The sequence below is a fragment of the Syngnathus floridae genome, chromosome 4 (genome assembly GCF_059516105.1).
Source record: "Syngnathus floridae isolate MCC-2025c chromosome 4, RoL_Sflo_1.0, whole genome shotgun sequence".
In the NCBI taxonomy this organism is placed as follows: Eukaryota; Metazoa; Chordata; class Actinopteri; order Syngnathiformes; family Syngnathidae; genus Syngnathus; species Syngnathus floridae.
This window is the reverse complement of record NC_142416.1, coordinates 11,097,552-11,117,361: the sequence shown is the minus strand read 5'-3', so window position 1 is coordinate 11,117,361 and position 19,810 is coordinate 11,097,552. Positions and strand designations below refer to the sequence as shown.

Sequence of the window (19,810 nt, the reverse complement as noted above, 5' to 3'; positions counted from 1 at the left end):
ACTAAAAGTACCGTTCTTCACAAACACACATTTTCACTTCAACCACAGCTCCCATATTCACTTTGCTTTAGACATAGACAAGCAGCTCACTCTTATGTTGTTTTAATAAATGTACTTAGTGACAATTACTGTCAATAACACTCATCATTTGCAAGTACATTCAAACATATTTTCAAGAACGTTCTTGTCGGCTTCATTTTTCCCCATGATTCCACGAGGTATCAACTTGTGCATGCTTTTATGATTCAGCTTCAGTTTTTTTTAAGAATAATGTGACACAAATCTGGGCTAAATCAATTGATGAAAAGAGGAGTCCCCCATTTTCTTCAGCTAAAAACTCATTGCCGATTACAGCGATGTGTTAGTGTCGAGAGACCTGAACACGTTGACACATCTTGTAACACATCACTTTACACGCTGGTGTGTTTTAGTCTCGCGTGACCAACGGTTGATGACTATGGCTATCTTTTCGGGTGGTGTAGCGCATTCACCAGTCACACGATCCCAACCTCTTCATCCTCTCTGGCCTCAGCTGGTGCCGTTCTTATGGGAGCAGAGTAGCCATTTACACAAACATACACAATGTTCGTGGACACCACCGTCATATGGCTCGAGGGCAATCAAGGAATGTCAAAGATGGTTTCAACGCCTTTGTATCTGGCCTCTTTTGCCAACACTGTACGCCGGTGCTTCTATGTGATTCCAGACTGTGATGGCCCAGAAACGCGCTGCGAGTGACTAAAATATAATAAGGCCACCCACCCTACGGGTAGAATGAAATGGTGATAAAACGCGGATGGCTTTGAAGTCCGAGTTTGTCTTTCAAATTGCTAGAAAAGATAAAATATCACTTCTCTGAAGGAGAATTCAGACAAGTATCAGATTCACAACCTTATTTATTTGCAGCCTAAAACTATTCGACTTAAAAGGTACTATCCACTTACTCCAGTAGAGTGAGCATGTTGTTTCTATCTAATTGACACTAAGCTCATGGCTATTACCATGTCAACACTGGATTACTGCTGCCTTTGAGCTTGTGGAGTGGTCGACTTGGCCCACATTCAGGCCTTGTTTTCCTTTCCACTCTTGTCCTCCGCTGCTTGCACACTTCTGGTCAGGCGAGCTCATGTGCGCTCCTATAAAGACACACACAGTTGAAACACATGGAAACGCTCTTTGTCTCACATTTCTGTCTTTCCACCCCATCTTTTTCCCCTCATCTCCCTTACACAAACCATGTTCCAGCAACGGACGATAATTCCAAGGCCAATTTCACCATCACTGTAAAGTCCCCCCTTTCACAGGATCCCCTTGGTTCAGAGACGAGTGATTGGACAGTCAGAAGCTGGATATGTTGGTGACTGGCCAAAACATGGCCTCTGGTGAACAGAGACAGTAATTAGCACACGGCAACCATTAACAAACACAGATTAGAGCTGAACCAGTGTGGCGTGCTGCCATCACTGTGGCGTATGTGTGCGTGTGAAAATAGATATTCACTCATGAACTTCATTTAAGTGCTTTGTATTTTTTTGCTGCTTTTTCACCTTAACAGAGGTAGAAGTTATGTATTTATCTGTTTTGTACTGAAAGCCTTATGAACGGGTGTGTCAGGGGCCAGGGAAAAAATATATAATATATATGTATGATGTATATATATATATGTTGTGATGTTTCTAATGTACTGAAACTCTATCTGCCTGCAGCATAAAACAGTTTGAGCACCTCTTTGTTGTGGGTGTATATTATTGTAAACTGGGCAAAAAGCGTATAAAATTTGACTTCCCCTCTTTATTTATTCACACAGTATACCGTATGTCTTTGTGCTTGTGCGTTTATGTTCAGCCTCATTTCCTCAGTGCCTGCTGGTCACTTTTGGCATTTGGTGAAAAAGATGCTTTTCATTCCCCAAGGCTCGTTCACTTCCAGCACTGTGTGAGATGGGGCTGTGATATGTGGAAATTATTTTTTTACCGCTATAAATCGCTGATTCCCTCCCTCTTTTTTTCTCTCTCTCCCTCTTCCTCCCTCCATATTCCTCCCCCATAGCTGGTGAATCTGCCCTGCTGTGTGCGCTTAATGAAAGATAAGAAGGGGCCTCCACCACTGACACTGAGCCACGGACCCTCAGAGGACCGCGCTAATCTGCTTGGCTCCTAATGGAGGCCACTTTGTGTCTGCCGAGGATCATTTCATATCAAACAAATTGTGTCCTGTGAAACCCATTACATTTTGGGGCCTTTAGAGATGCTTCACCCTTAGCTGACACATAGAGGACATTCTCAGCCTGACTTCTGATGCAGTAAACATTCCCAAAGATGTTCCTCTATGGAGCAGCCCTTTGCCAGTTCAAAGCGAGGCTTTGCGCATGGTTAAAACCTGTTCAAGCTTACATTAGATAGAAAAAAAGAGTTCTTGCAATGAAATGAGGACACGTGAATAAAAGAGACCAGAGTGGGATATTAAGTGACTGACAAAGGGTTAATAATGTTTCATCTATGTCATCTTAAATGTATTCAGATGACTTTTCTGCGTGGATTGTAGTCGCATGTGTCCGAAAGATTGGAAACTTTTTAGAAGAAAAGCATACCCACATGTTATGATTGTTGTATTTACTGGATGCAACAAAAAGCCACAGCTGGGGTCACAAATTTTGCAACACGGCCACACCATATGCCTCTAAAAAATCAGATGTTACTTGCTGGAGTAGGAAAGTGGACTGAAATAGCCGCAGTGAGTCCGATTTGAAAACACTATCACAGACAACATGTTCCTAATACATCTCCAGTCACCCTGCAAAACACAACTGTCACGGTAAGCGGCAGGCGCAGCAGCGAAACATGTTGAGTAAATTTCTATTTGTATTGACAATAGTGTAATCTGCTGGGACAGTGTCACCCCTTGTGCAGGCCATCACTCTTAATGCTTATGTTATGTGTCTGTTCGCTGTGTGTATTAATGTGTATGTTTTCTTGTGTGCGTTTCATCGCATGCTCGTGTGTCTATGTGTATGCCATCAGTTCTGCTGGAGAAAAAAAAAAAAAAAAACAGGGAGGGGTTGGGAGTTGAAAATGATCTGGGGCCGATACATATGAAATAGGAGGGCTCATACATAAACATAGCACCAAGGCCCCGGGGCCAGGCAATCTACGAGGCAAATTGCTCACCAGTCAGCCATGGAGGCCGCACTGTTTACTATGCATGAGGTCTTGTGACATGCTTTAAAGCCGCCCCTAAAACTGGATGACTGGGCTTGTGCTACTGAAAAGCAACTTTTTCCATTGCTATTATACGATTTCCTATGAAATACTGTATACTGTATGCAGTGGGCAGAGCACAGACCGGCATATTAACTATATGGAGCTGTTGCACAATGCAATGGAGGTGATATGGTGTCGTTGACAACAAACATTTTTGATGCAACAAACATTTTTGATGCAGCAAGTGACTCTCACAACTGTGCTGAGTACTGAATATTGTATTGGGAGATCTACTTGGTTCACGATAACAATGGAAAGGTGACTAGGTTTGTCAAACAAGCACTTCACACTGGGTACCAAGTTATAAATTTACCACTCATGCTAGTTTATGATGTTTACGAAGGGCATTTGACATTTTTACTTTTTTTTATTTAGGGAAAAAATATTATAACATAGTAAAAATCATACATTTGTTAAACTTACAAATATACACTCTTTGGGGCTGTTATTTACTGTAATTCAGCCCGGGTTTAAATGAACATAAAGAAGTCAACTGAACAACCATAATGGAGCATGAAGCAATGAGGACATTTAAACAAGCTACTGGACCACAGCTGCACTTACCAGCCCGGAATCCCAGGGGGAGCACTCTTCAATTCAATTCCAATCTGTGACCCCTAGGGCCCAAGTTCAAGTTCAAAGTCAGGCAACCATGGTGCCATCAGCAGAGTTGCCCACCCACATGTCCCAGAGTTAACTATAGACCGACTCTAGATCAGGTCAGGACAAATTGAACAGGAGATCTATTAAAACGTCCCTTTGTGTGCAAGTGTGTGTGTGTGCGTGTGTGTGGAGGAGGGGTGTCAAACAGGGATGACAGTCACATTGCAAACACCTTTGCTTCCCCTCTGTCTTTCTTTTTCTGTCCATCTGCATTTTCTCTCCCTCGCCCTCTCCCAGGCTATAATTATGCTAATAGTATGTATATAGCAGTGGCCCCAGAGGCTTGGGGCATATTGAAGGCTCCCAGGTCTTTCTCTCCTGTAACAGTATTAGGGTGCTATTGAAAAGCAGACGGCGGGTGAGAAGGGGGGCAGGATAGAGAGATAGCACGTGGTGGCAAATGGGACATGACCACCGTGCTCTCTGTCACGCCGCCGCCCATTGTCTGGCCAAAGAAAAGGGCCTCCGTCACCAGCGGGACGATAATAAAGAAGAAAGAATGGGCTGCGCATATTAAACAACACAACGGACCATGCAGACCAACCTGCATGGGTACGCTGACGGGAAAAGCACGTGAAATGGGCCGATAGGGTGCTGGTTTAATGGGAGAGGGAGGGACTGAGGGAGTGAAGCAGAGAAAAGGTTGCATCGTGTGGAAAAGGCACAAAGAGGGCGAGACACACACTGATAACTGTAAAGTACGTGTTTGTTTTTCTTTCAAGACACCTGCTAATGTCAAAGGCCCCAGTCGATGTAGGATAAAGGCCATTTTCCCACAAGCTGCTCATCATTGTTCTTCATCTAATTGTGTCAATTGTTTAAAATGAGCCAATTATGAAATCATATTTTAATTTAATTTCATATTCAATAATAGATAGTTTGAAAACTTTAGCACCACCATGAGATTGTTTTTAACTGTCCAGGCAATAATTTCAATGCAATGTTTACAACTGTCAGGTTATCAAATAAAAATGTAAACGTCTGGTTCATTGGTCTGACTGTGTGCATGGGTGGAGTTTTCATTCTCTTGGAATTTTCCTAAAATTTACACAGGTAGAATTTGGTATCCAACGGAATTCATGTGTGCAAGTAAAAACAAACAAACAAAAAAAAAAAAAACATTGTTAATAAATATTAAAACCATGTATACAACACCAGGAACTATCACAACACAATTTTTATCCCCGTGAGCTGAAGAAATAAATTTTATACACAGTGAATTTCAGGGAGTTCGAACAACAGTAATAGCAGAACAGTCAAATCATCATAGGGCCAATAAAACATTTTCTATGCCATCATGCCATTTACTTGATCCAAAGGAGGAAATCCCCAAAGTTTTTTTTTATAGTCTTCTAATCCACTCTTAGATGTGCCAGTAAAGCTTTTTTAGCTTTGGGGGATTCTCATGACCATTTTGATGGCCACTGTCAGATAGGGAACATTAAGAACAACCACTAAGTCTGCCTTTGCTTCTACTGTGATGCCAACTCAACTCACAGTCCCAAGTTCAAGCGTTTTGCCAATCTGCTAACCCGCTCCCAGCCATTGCCATTCCCCTCCGTGCCCTCCTCTGTCTTTGCCTGAGTATGTTGAGAGGTGTCAACAGTGGAGGCATGGGTGTGGAAGGCTCGAGCATGGTTCACGGCTATCGCATGTAGCCCGCCAGCTATGCAGCGTGGCAACCATCTGTCCACATGTCACACAGTGAGTTGCTCTCTCGCTTTCTCCCATGCTCACTCTCTCACTTCCTGCCCTCTTTCCATTTTTCCTCATCTTCTGCAAGAGGTTAGTACCCCATTAAAGGAGCAAAGAGGGAGGTGGTGAAAAGCAGTGACAACTCTTTGCTCTTTAGAAAACAAGCAGGCTGCACACTGTAACATTTTACACACAATGCAAGCTATTACAATCTATTTACAAGGCTGAATCAAAAAGTCGATCAAGCATGATAATGCTCACGTGTCTTATTTTAAGAAAAAAGATGTAGTAGTTGAGTATTGCGCAAACTCATACTGTTTTTGATTCAATTTCGTGTGTGTACATTTTTTTGTAAGACAAAAAGGCAGCACCATTCACAGACCAGCGAGTGGCAGTGTGTCACAGTTGCAGCAGACCACCTCCAAGCATCCACTGAGATTGCATATACAGTAAGTGTGTACATCTCTAGGCCTGCCCAGCTGTAAAGGAAATATCTTTCTTTTTCAAATGTGCCCTTGAGTCTGGAGTGAATTTCCAAACATCCTTGTAATATACATGTTTGTGTTTGTTGAACTTAACATGTGTTTTAGAGGTATGTGTTGAATTGTCTTCACCATATGGACAGCCACAAAGAAAGTCGTGGTAACAAACCAACTCTAATATTGTCATCAACGATTCCACCAGTAGAGTTATGACCTTAAATACCTGGAAATGTTCAAAGATCGAGACTATTCGTCCCATAATTTCCTCTCTGAGCATTAAACCTGCTGTGTTGTTCTTGGCAGTCCACAGACGGACCAGATCATCTCATGGACACTGATACTTTCCTCTGGGATCCATTCTCCTCTCAAATTGATGGAAGCCAAAAAGGGCCTTTGGCCAGAAAGGTCCCATTATGTTTTGGGGGTGAAAAACACTTCAGATCACCTCTGGGTTCAAGCAGGATGACATATGCCATGTTCAGCAATGAACATTTCTAGGTTATACTTTGAAGTAATTTTCTGCTGCCCCAAAACTTTACAATGCATTTCTCTTTGGATTGGATACCGAACGTGTGGTCTATATAAACTATCTCATTAGCTAGCAACCAAAATCTTTGCTTTCTTTAGCTCTAATGTGTACAGTGTGCCAAAATGATTCCTGAGTCCAGAGCCCACATTGCTCCCTGTCACATTCCCACCTCATGACCTCATGGCTGCATGTATGCATTAAACAGATGTGGGCTGGCTATGAGAGGCCTGAAACAGGATAGGGCAGCCTATAGCCTTTAGGCTGGTCTTTTCTGGCCTCGGAGCCAGGGGCCTGAGGGTGCAGAGGGCAGGAAAAACAGGATAGATCTCTGTGCGTGTGCAGGGGGTGTTTATGAAAGGGAAACGGCAAGAAAGAAAGACCCGCCCCTTCCCATGTGCTACCCATAATGTTCAGGCAGGCTTCCATGTCAGCATGATGTGAGAACAGTGAGTCCATTTTATGCTGGTGCACAGCAAAAAAAAAAAAAAAAAAAACAATGCAACATGTTGGCCACTCAGTACAATTTATTACAAGTGATGGGCCTCTGCAGATTTTCTAAACTCATTCCAATGGTTCAGAGCATATTCTATTATCCTCAAGGCAGTCACCAAAATATCACAGTTGACTTGCATGATCTGACAATGCACATTAAGCATAATGTTTTTTAGCCAGATGTCAACGGTGGTGCTACTGGGATTGTTGTCATTTTATTTATTTATTTATTTATTTATTTATTTATTTATTTATTTATTTATTTATTTATTTATTCATTCGCTCGTTCGGTCATTCATTCATTCGAGTATTGACTACAAAATGTGCTGATATCTTAATAAGGTTGTTAGAAACCACTTCTAAGAAATGAAGAAGGATTATTCTGATCAAGGGGGGTTTTGCATTGCTGAGCAAATGTGTACCGGATGACAGAATTACCCAGATTCACTGCAGTTGATTGATAGCCCACTGCATTGTTTGCATGTAACACAGCCACACACTGCGTCTCACTGCAGCGGTGCATGGAGAGCCACCATTAGTGAGACTGACATCCACCAAGGCGAAACAGTCTAACTAGCCCAGAGCCTCAGACCCATCTATTCTCAATATGCCACATTCTTATTCATTTTTCCCCAAAACCTGACACTGCAATCTGATGATGAACCAGCCCCATTAGTTTTGTAGGAAGTAGGAAGAGATAGAGCTCATAATGTTGAGCCATGCTACAACCAACATTATCCCTCTATGTCAGAGGTTGGTAATATCCAAGCAGTCTGGGAATCCAGGGGTGCATACGGAATGATGTCATTAATCCTCCAGGGCAATCTCTGCCTCTTTTTTTCCCCAAGACTAGATGCACCAAATTCCGAGTCACATTTGCATGCTGCATAAGATACCAGATGGCTCGCTGGGCTTTGGGTACGAATTTGATTTATTTTTTATTGCTTCATTCTTCTTCTTTTGATTCTTACTTTTCGAGCCATGGTCTCAGTGGATGGACTGGTGAACAAGATGTCTGAAACGAGAGGCTCAGAGTGGATGTCGCTAATGAGTAGGGTTGGTTTTGTCCTACATTGGTATGAAAGCAAAGCAAATTACTCACAGTCTTTGCAGCAAAGACCCACATTGGTTACACTTTCAGTGCGACCCAGTGATAAGAATCTAATGATGGTCAGCAAAACATTTTCTAAAGCGGAGGGCCATTCCCACCAAACCATTGCTTGGTTAACTTGTTCAGTTTTGTGTCATTGTCAGTTTTTCAGTGGGTATCAAAGTAACTGAAACCTACCTCAACACATTTTAACACCTTGTAATTTTGTGCATAGGTTCCTCACTTAAATGTGCAAGGTCATCTCAAAGAATGTAAATACCAGACAACCAAAGTAAACATGAAATGCAGTTTTTAATTGTGATTTTATTTATTAGGCAAAAAAACATTACACTCCTATTTTACCGATAATAATTAAAACCATCATTTTAAAAATGTATTTTACGTTTTTTCCCTGGATGTTGGCAGGACCATATCTGCATCCCTTGCATCCTTGCAAGTGATGTGAACAAAGCCACAATCTCATGGAACCCAATGAGACAATGGTGTCCATTTGAATTTGTCTATGCACTCATGCAAGTGTGCTTGATCTTGTGTTTTTCACGGATGTCACGAAGAAGAGCCAGAATATATTGTCAGCCCCTGGCTCGTTTGACCAAAATTCAACATTCCTCTACCATTGATCCGTCGCTTCAATTAACGCTGAGGTTTGTCTCCAATCAATTCCTATCCCACCCCCTGTCCTTTGGTTCTCTATCTATCCAGCTCTGCCTTTCTTCATTTTTCACATCATCCCCTTGTGTCCCTGGATGGCTGCCCCTCCTCACCATGCTCCTACCTCACACCAAAAGGTCTTGGGGGTCAGTGCCTCCAAGGTGATTCATAAACAGTCGCTTGTGAAAAAAAATCAATACTTTATCAACAAGCCACAAGAGGCTTTTACACTTACCCAGTATGATCTTTGTGGTAAAGGCCTGCGAGCAACCATCTCCTCCTCTGGTCCACTCTGAGCTTTCTTGCTAAGATAATCAGAAGCAAAGGAGAGGTTGGGGGTTTAGAAAGAGGAGGGGCCAGTCGAGGCAAGGAGGCAAAAGCAAAGTAGAAAGGATTGTGCAAGGTCTAGAGGCTCACCGATAGAAGAGGGATTTGCTGCTCCGTTGCTTTTAGCTTGATCTGCATCTGATTAAGGAGAGAGGGCAGAGTGTTGTCCTTCACCCCAGTGCTCCCCAGTCCCACCATTATGTACCCTGGCACTGAGATCCATCATCCACCTACCACAGGCCTTCCTGCCATAGCTTGGGGACTTATTAGACTAACCCTGCCACTGTTCAACACAACCTCACTCTGCATACGGTACATACTGTACGTACACTGCGTCGTTCCATGCATCCCAATGCCCAAGATGAAGTACATGAATAGATACACATATACAGATATGAATAAATCAAACAAAAAGCTTCTCCACATACACACACGCACGCACACACGCAATTTTAGGCGGACTTACATAGACAGTTGATGCAGACTTGAAGAATAAATTATGAGATTCTGCAGTCATTCAAAGCATCCTCCCCAACTCAATAAATTCTCAGAGTCATCTTTGGCCTCTGAGGTCTTTTCACATCTTGTCCTGTAAGCTTTCATGCAACACACCAAGATGTGAGTGAAATTGGAAGAACCTGACACGAACTAACATCAATCCTAAAGTTCCAGCCTCAGTGTCGTCATGACCTTGGGTTGGAATGACATCTATTTGCTGGCTGGCTGCACACATCTTTTTTTTGCAAATTGTATGGGCCAGGCTAATTTGTTTTTATGCACGTTTAGTCAAGAATGTGATGCCACGTTAGCTTTTGGGAGCGGCGCCAATGTAGCTTGAGGATCTGAGTGACAGACAGAAACAGGGTGATTGAGAATGATTGTTCTGCCAGTTGTTTTGATCTATGAAAAGAGCCAGCCACTGAACGCATCCTGGAATGAGTTCACGGACATATAGAAGTCCTTCTGGGACTACCTAAAGCTGAATATCATCATCTGTACTCAGAAAAAGCCAATGACCGTTCAAGCTCAAATGCGAAAAGATGACAGATTGAAGGAGAAGCATCTTTGAATCATAAGCAGCACACCTTAAACATAGATAAATTATTGAGGATTATAGACACTTGTTAAATTCGTATGCGTAGCATTTCATTCTCTTGACCCCGGAGCAAAACAATTGCAAGCTTTTACTAAACTGAAACATAAACGCGATTCATTCAAGAAAATATTTGCAGTCCTAAATGTTGACTTGACCTCTTTGCTGCAGACAACTGTAAGCTGTTGTTGCATTATCTCTTCAGCTAAGACCAAAACACAATCGAGTCTTAGCTTCAGACACACACTCCTTTACTTGTAAATAAGAACAAAAAACAAACAAATGTGATGACGCACAGTGCACCAAGCGCACACTCAGTAGATTAAATAAACACACACAACCGTTTACACACACTTCACCCCAAGGAGCTCCATAAGATGATGATTCTAAGTGACCATGGCTGACAATCCTTCCAAAATAGTATAATTTTTCCACATTGAAATGGTTGGATCCATAGCGATATCTTTTTACAGGATCTTAAACCCCCTGCCAGTACCCGTGCCCCTCAGGCACCCACAAGTCCTTCTGACAAGCGGCAGTCTTCACGTTACGTGACAGAAATAGTCTGCACATATATATTCTGCAGTGTGCAGGTTCATATTCAATCATATATCGTCCTTAACCCCAGATGTCTTTTTTTTCACACGCTCTGCACATACTCACTGGACAACACAGAATGTTGAGGTGGAAAGGTCCTCGCGCTGTTACGGACCCCTGCTCAGTCTTCAGCTTTCATACGCACACACACACACACATGCACGCACGCAAACACACATTGGCGTACTGTACCCGCAGGGTCACGTCTGCAAAGGTCACATTCCTTAGATGCAGTTCACATATGTCTTCATGATATATATGAGGGAGGTATGTTCTCCCCTTAACATACTTCACACTGTAGCCGCAAAGCAGATGAACAAAAAATGAGCAAAAGGCAAAGAGTTTATTTGCCAGTGTTTACCCGGTTTTGGTCTTTAGAAGTCTTCTGCCGTTTCATCTTGTCATATACTGTGATAATTTTGTTTGACTGAACGTGGAAATGTCATCAATTTCATATTCCTAAGTTGGAGAAAAAAATTATTTTTGTCGTCAAACACGAAACTAGGTGTCGTGTGTATTTAATTTAATTATATGTTTTGATGTATTTATTTTATTAATAAAATCAAGAGCCGTGAAAACTGAAGATTGCGTGTGCAGTGTATAGTCTGTTCTCTTTCTTTTCATCCACGATACATGATTGAATTTGTTCACTTTATATATTCATTTCCCATTTGGCCGCGTCCCCGAGCGGTAATGAGGTTGATGCAATATAACAAGTCCTCATCTACTGGTAACATAATGGCAGTCAATCAAATCGATTGAAAATCCAAACCTACATCCATAAATAGCCTGCTGCCACAAAACATAATGCTCACACTATCAATTTGTGACTGATAATAAAAACTAAACAATGAGAGTCGTTTGAACTTTCTGGAATTAATACAATAAAGAAGAGTAGGTCAGTAGCCATATTTACTGCAAGTGTTTTTTTCTGCAGGATATTTGATGACAATTCGGCAGACGTACGTGCAAAGTATAGAAAATATTAATAATTTTTACTAGCTTAATTGCATCTCACATCTTAAAACCGCTAATTTAATACCTTTCTCCAACCCAGCAATGTTAGTTAATGTATGTGTAAACAAAAAAAGCCTGCAGAAAATAGATGAGGTTCATGTAAATGTGTCCACTGTGATCTCATAAACCTTGACAAGAAGAATGCAACGTTTTATGCATTATTTAAGGGTTCAAACCAAGGTAAGGTGCCTATGGGCGATGATATTTCAGTCCCACAACAGCACTTGTGACAACACACCAAACAAGTCTATTGCATGATATTGTCAGAGCGCAAAGGGGAGAAGGATTGTTTTGATCATCGCTTATTGGTTTGTTGTGTTGATAAAAAAAAAAAAAAAAAAAAGATTCTCACCTCTTTGGTCCAAATTATTTATGTCATCCACATAAACTAGAAAATAACCTGCTAAATAATAAACTATCAAATACGCATATTTGTATAATTCCAAGATTTTTTGTTCTGCATTTGCGACACAATGGAGCAGTTACAGTTGCCACAGAATAAAAAAAATGCTATGCTGCCAGTCTAACATGATTAAGAAAAATGAACAACAGTTCACCCATTGAAGTTTTCTGTGCTTAAAACTGCCACAACAATCTGAATGGACAATGTAGTAAATGGGGCAAGATTTTGAATCAATTTAAATCCTCTTGCGCTTGTGACGTTTTACTATAATAGTTGTGCTTTCATGCACAGGACATTTGATATCCACAATCTGACCTCTCAGCCGCCCTTACCTTCTCCTCGACCACATCAAGTAAAGCGTTCAACCAACATTTGATTGAAACTTGAATGAAGCAATGCAGGAGCATGTGATATGGCTTCGGGGATGGAGTGCAGTTTCGACACAATCTCACAGTCAGAGTGATATCAGTAATATCAAGTATGCTTGTATAGCTTGAGGTTATTCTGTGGGATTAGAAATGGCATTATCTCTTCGCGCTGGGTTTCGGTTTGTGTCAGTCAAAGCAAAGTCACGCATGCCATCCGGCAAAGGCTATCAAAAACATCACATGGGCTGGTGCTCCTCATTCAAAGGAAGGCCTCACGCAAAAATACAATTTGCATAAATATTCACTGCATGATTCAACACCTAAATCAATGTGTCTGATGAATTCACTAACATGGTACCTGCTGGAGGATGCTTTTGATAATGAAAGGGGAACTACATTTGCCTTTGTAAACAGCAGGCGAGTCAGTGTAACTGGTAAGACTGCTTGTGTGTAGATTTGCATACAAATACAAGTAAAAGGCGGCTTTTGTTTTTATTTATTAGTTGAAATATAGTCGATTAGGAGCGTAAACATAGACTTGCATTTTGTACCATGCTCCTACATCCACATTTACCAGAACATCAAGTCTGATTCATCCCCAATTGTGAAAGCTCAAAGGTCATTGCCCAAAAATCCGCAGATGCATACAATACAGCTGCATACATATTCTCACTTCCCTTAATATCTCTTTAGTGACACGCAGACCTCCCATCCTTTCGTCCACATTTACATAAAATACAATAAAATAATAATAACCACTAAAAAACTGATTAGTCAACTCAAATTTAATTCCTTTTCTTCAGTTTTGTCATCAGTAGTTATTAAAAATGTCAATGTTTTTCAGCAGAACATTTGTATAGTTACATGATTTACAATTAATGATACGTACACACTACACTACTAAAATATATTATTATTATTATTATTATTGTCATTATTATTATTATTATTATTATTATTATTATTATTATTATTATTATTATGACCATTGCACTGCATATTTGTTGTTTATTTTCTCAAATGGATATTGTTTGATTATGTGGGTGGACCTAATGTAGGGTTTGCATATGAGTATTCAACAATTAACTTTGTTTTCAGGTTAACGATAGCTACATAAAATGACTGTCAACTATTTACGAGAAGTGGATTAACAGTGTGTATGTTGTCTTGAAATTATTGAAATTGGTTTAATCTCCAAGAAAACACAGAAAGTGACCAAGTAAAAACAAAATCAAATTTCAAAACATTGAAATCCTTTTAAACCAAAGAGTAAAAAGATTAAATTATTGATTTTATCTGAGAACAAACATCCACTGTCCATTTCAGTTTCAGCTAAACATGGCACTTATTGTGTATTTCAGTCAAACACACACATTGACACACACATACACATTCATATGTAGGTCAAGGGAGCAAGGGGGTAATAGGAAAAAGCCAGAGGCATATCTGGGAGGCAAATGATCTCATAAAATGATTAAAAGGAGATTTTTGCCTACTGAATCCATATAAAAAAGAAACATATTTTATAGTGTTTTGTAGGTTTATGTGTAGGTGCATGCATGTATTTTGTATGTGTTGGCGTTATTCTGACTCAACCATCTAAAGCAGAGAGCAGGCAATGCAAGAGACAGGGATGAGAAGAGGTTGGTGACAATCTCCAAAGATAAATCCATTATTCTTGTTCTATTGAAGGTTTTCAACCAGACAATAAAGTGAAACCGCTGCTCTTTACATCACCCACCATCAGCGTCTCAGACGAGGAGGACCTTGCAGAGTAAATTGATGTTAATTGTTGAGTTTCAAACCCATATGACAGAGATACTGTAAATGTATTTCTGTCTTGTGATATAAAGACAACTTACACTCTACTTTGGCGAACTGTGGTAAGTCTTCACATGGTGACAATGACATGTTTACTATAGATTTTACCGCTCAAAGGCATAGAACATAACACAGGACAGCTCAGCATTGCGGCCTCAGTCACCACATGAAAGAGGAATGCATCCTAAACCGCTTTCCCTGTAATAATGTTTTTGTATTTTTTGGTGCAAAAAAAATAAAATACATATACCGTATTTTCCGCACTATAAGGCACACCTAAAAACCTCCAATTTTCTCAAAAGCCGACAGTGCGCCTTATAATCCGGTGCACCTTATATATGGACCAATATGGATTCGTGGATTTGGACTAACTTGATTTACGTGTTTATTTTGTGTGTTGTGTGATATTAACGTTTGAGCAACGTTGAGTTATTGATATATTGTTATTGTTTTCACTATTTCGAGTGTTACTATATTGTGAGTGCATTAACGTTTGAGCCACGTTGAGTTATTTATTCTATGCGCATTATAACCGGGTGCGCGTTATATATGGACAAAGTTTTAAAATGGGCCATTCATTGAAGGTGCGCCTTATAACCCGGCGCGCCTTATAGTGCGGAAAATACGGTACACAGAGAGAGAGAGAGAGAGTGAGAGAGAGATGCATCCATCCATCCATTTTCTACCCACTCTGTACTCACTTGTTTAAATGGAGCAGAAGACAGACTCCAATTAAGCAAGGTGTTGATGAACGCTAACTTTGTGTGCAAAGAGAAAGGTGTTGATTAGTCGCTTTAGCGTGGTCAAACCCGACCCACCATGATTAGTTATGGCACAAACCCTTGGCCCAGCCTGGGAAACCTCTGTCTGCTCTCTAAAAATCTCCAGTGCCCCAGCTGTCCTGACTGCGGAGATGTTCACGTTTTCCCCTGGGCGGCTTTTTGGGCTGGGAGGGTGGCTGAACCATGGATAAATGAGAACTTTTCGGACAGCGGTGAAGTGACCCGCATGTTCTTTGGTCATCTTTACATCTCTGCTCTTGTCCTCTCTTGTTTTGCTCCATTTCCCCCACAGGGCATGGCTCTGCCTCACTCTCATCCCTTTTGCTGCTGCACTAATGACAACAGCCTGCACCATTAGTGTTGCTATGATGACAGCACACAGATGTTTGGTGCCACTTGTACAAAGAAGAAAAACAGGACAGGAAGTCAAGTCCACTCATGCAAATGCCTCTACCGATAGAACACATGGACAACTAAGTGACAGCTGCACCATGCTGGGTCTTTCTGAGTGAATCTCCTTCTGATATGCAAAGCACCTCACGCATAATACTCTATACATCACAAGCACAGATACACACCTATAGTATCGTTTTCATTCCTCGTATTAGAAGAGATCAGCTTTGTAGTCATACCTGGTGTCAAAGGATCATCCACACCACAGATGACAAACAGGCATAATCAGCTCTCCTGAGATTCATCCTCCTGCATCCACACTTATTACAGCCGGACTAATACACACATCAAACAATCAGGGGGCATTGGCCTGTTCATACACACACACACATATACTACAACATATTTGCACACATGCCGAATTGTATTCGCATAATTGCACGCGCTGCCAACACTCATTGTCATCACATCAACACCTAGTGTATCTCATATCAAAGGAATTGTCCCGTTGACCCTCTGTGGCACATAGACACTAATAATAAAATCAACTCCAAACTAGAAAGTGATATACATATTCAAACGACTGCCTGAGCTTAGCTGTCATTCCATCAGAGTGGATTTGCATTTGTGTGATGTAGTTATTACTACTTCCCATGTCTGGTCCACCACACTGCACCATAATAACACAGCATGCATATGAAGCTGTGGCAGACCAGGAGCTGATTTATCATCTTACCCTGGCTGGAGGCTCCGTCTGGCCTGTTTGAAGTGACACCAGAGTGTCAGTGCGACCAAATAGATGCACAGAGATACAGATATAGGTGTTTATGCATGTGTCTGCGGGGGTGGGTGTGCGCAGGCCTGTATGTGTGTGTACGTGTGTGCACTTGTGTGTCTGGGGGCTCACCCGAATGATGCATGTCGTCTAGACAACATTTGTGCCCTGCGTCCGAAAGGGGCGATTGTCTTATGCAAATGAGGCCACCCTAGCTGTGACATTCTGTCCAGCATGTGGGTCATGTGATGAGAGGGAACAACGCAAAGTGGCGACGGTTTGCTTATCATCTATGTGGCCATTATTCATCACAATCTCTATGGGCAGTGAATGGTGCAAAAAGGAGAAAAGCCTTTTATTTTCATTTGCAGCAAGATGGTTAGCATGGTGGACGAATACAATTCAAATACACATCATCTTTATTTTTTCCATCTATTGAAAATGAGGAACAGTAGAAAACCAATTTGTCAACGTTTTCACACATGCAGGAAAATGTCAACATGATTTAAATGAAATGAAATGTTCATGTTGGAATAGAAGTAGTAGTGATGTATTTCATTCAGTTTTGGAAGAATGAAGAATGAATTATAATCAACAGGCTAAATACTGTTTACTATGTGGAAACAGAAATGGCACAAGCAGGAAAAAAAGCTGATTTAAATTTAATTTAATTTTTTGAATTTACGTAAATTAATTTCGTCAAGTACTTGCATGAAATAAAATCATCTAGATCCAAATATATTTTTAAGCAGCCACAGTTTTTAGGTGAATAACATTAATAATATATACCAATAATTACTTTAATTTTAAGGCGATAGTGTAAAATTGCACAATTATATAAATATATAAGAGCAAATTGAGTGCACATACTGTAGGTATTCAATCATTTCACAGTTCATTGTGGGTGGAAGGTACATAAAAACGTTCTGCACTGACAAGTGACAAGTGAAAGAAAAATCTGAGGAGGCAACCTCTCTGGTGATCTGACATTGTGGCTATTAACACAGTACTACAGCAAGGATGTTAAATATGTATGTCATCCTCTTTGACAGCATGCCTTTAAAAAAAGTACACACAGGTAAGACGACGCCTTGTAGATGACCAGCCAACCTTTACCTATAACTCACAGAAGTGCTTGAAGCTGTCTTGTGCAATAAATTGAGGGGGCGATCAATTTCATCCAGTGCTTTAAGAGTAATGCTAGCTGAACGACAGCATACGGCTGAAATATAAATATTATTTGAAATGTCTGTATTTACTACGCATTGTCAAAATGATAAATTACAGGGTGTGTAATATCGTCAAACTATCAACAGCAGTTTTAGTATCACCAGTCAAATATGTGTGCCAATTTTACATCTGTAGGTCCAATTGCATGCTTTGTAGTTTTAAAGAGTCAATAATAACTTTTAAACTAATTGCAGTGTGTTGAAAAATAAAAAAAATGTTATGCCAGACCAATTATGTTTTTAATTATTTTAAAGGCGGCAACATGTGTGAGGAATAATTATATTATCATGTCAGGGTGTCTTTGGCGCTGATGATGTATTGTAGCCTAAATTTTGCAGTGTAGTACGACTGGCGGTCTGAATGGCCTTGTTTATTAGACCTCTACAAAAAACATAGGATAGCCAATGTCGACAACTGTTGGCTCTACAAGTGAGCTCCAACTTGCTCGCTCAGAATTGTTTTAAATTTGAAGCATAGCAGTCTGCCTGCAAGTCTTCTTTACATGTGGATCATTTTGAGGCTACGATGCATTCACACAGTCACGTCTGAGAAATAATGAGGACGACCAGACAAAACAATCAGACGCAAGCTAAAAATTAAACTTAAGATCAAATGGAACATTATGCTCTAATCTTGATCCTTGTACTAGTTTGGCAAAAAGCATGTCATGACATGACCCCTGGAAACTGTTTTTTGATAAAAAAGCACGATATTTCTTCTTTAAGTCCGACTGTCTATGTCTTTTGTGTGTTTAAAGATCTCAAAAAGAGAAAGAAAATTAAAAAAAAAAAACATCCACATGACTCTGCTATTGCATCCTTGGATGAGTTTGGCGTGAATGTCTCCAATGACTCCTGACCTCAAATTATTGAATTGACAGAAAATTGAACAAACACAACATATTATGGAAAGTCTTCTCAGAAGTCAGAAGTAGCCTTTTCCTCCATGTCCACTTCCTCTAAGAGTAATAGCCAACATTTTTATGTAACATTTGGTATCTCGGAAACTCTAAATGGGAACTCAGCCAGAGTGATTGGTTGCGACCAGTCCGGGGCATTCGCCTGAAGTCAGATGGGATAAGCTCCAGGTTCCTGCAATCCTACACAAAGAGGAAACGATGCATATTTTGACATATGTCCCCTCAAAGTTGACTTCCATACATTTCTCTGCTGTCCATGACAAGGTGTGAGCAGCATCGGAGAAGATAATGACAAGGTCAGGCACCGCACTGTGGGATACAACTCCTCTGCAGCCCATCACACTGCCCTAACCTTTTCAATGAAATGTGGCAGCCATTTTCTTTTAGCTCCCAGTCAAATGCCTTCTTTAATTATGGAAAGCCACAAAGGGTTGCGGTGGAGAAGGAAAACACTGTAAGGGAGAGCGCATGGAGGAGGAAGGGGGGGCACTATGGTGTGGGGATGTATGGAATTGACAACCCAGGGCCGAATAGTGTAAATGGATTTCAAAACAGATGACCTGCATGCTGATCTCATGATCTGTGCCTTCCAGTCTTTCCTAAATGCAACCTTTTTATTTCTCATCTCTCATCATTTGGCTTCTTTCTTGAATTGAACCTCCTCGCCCCTGAAGGCAGACACAGACCGCATGCACACACACAAACGCACACATTATAGCCCAGGGTATTAACATAGAATATGTCCAGAGGTCCACGTTGGCCTTTCACCCTGGTCTCTGGGATAGAAGGGGGCCCTGCTCAGTGCCGGAACATAAAAAGTGGCGGGGGCAGCAGCAGTATTGTTGGCGGAGGCTGTTGACTGACAGGTCATTTTTCACCCATTGTTTTTTATTTTAAACAGCAATTTTAGCTTGCAAAGTAATTCCTCGCCAACCGTGAAAAGAGGAGCTTCAGTGGGCTTGTTATTGTTAAGTGATGATCCAAGTATAAAAAGAACCGAGATTGTTCTCCAGGGTATTTCATCATGGATTATGCTTTTTTTAATATGAACAGTACTTACTTAATTTAGCTTGTGTTTTAATGGGAATGATAATCATTTTTCAAATTGTGGTTAAACACATGAAAATAGTCATTTGGGAATCCAAATAGAAAATAACCTGAGCACCGACAGCACGTTAGTACAGGTTTGTTTATTTATTTTA

General features: G+C 40.8%; 1 long non-coding RNA gene across 1 annotated transcript; it reads right to left on the bottom strand.

Annotated features, from left to right (window-relative positions):
• Nucleotides 1–380: 380 nt before the first annotated feature.
• Nucleotides 381–9,180, bottom strand: LOC148399066 (uncharacterized). The gene is made up of 3 exons (XR_015858201.1): nt 9,119–9,180; nt 1,236–1,379; nt 381–1,136 (listed from the first exon to the last, which is right to left on the bottom strand). It is a non-coding gene; the product is annotated as an uncharacterized LOC148399066 (long non-coding RNA).
• Nucleotides 9,181–19,810: the final 10,630 nt, after the last annotated feature.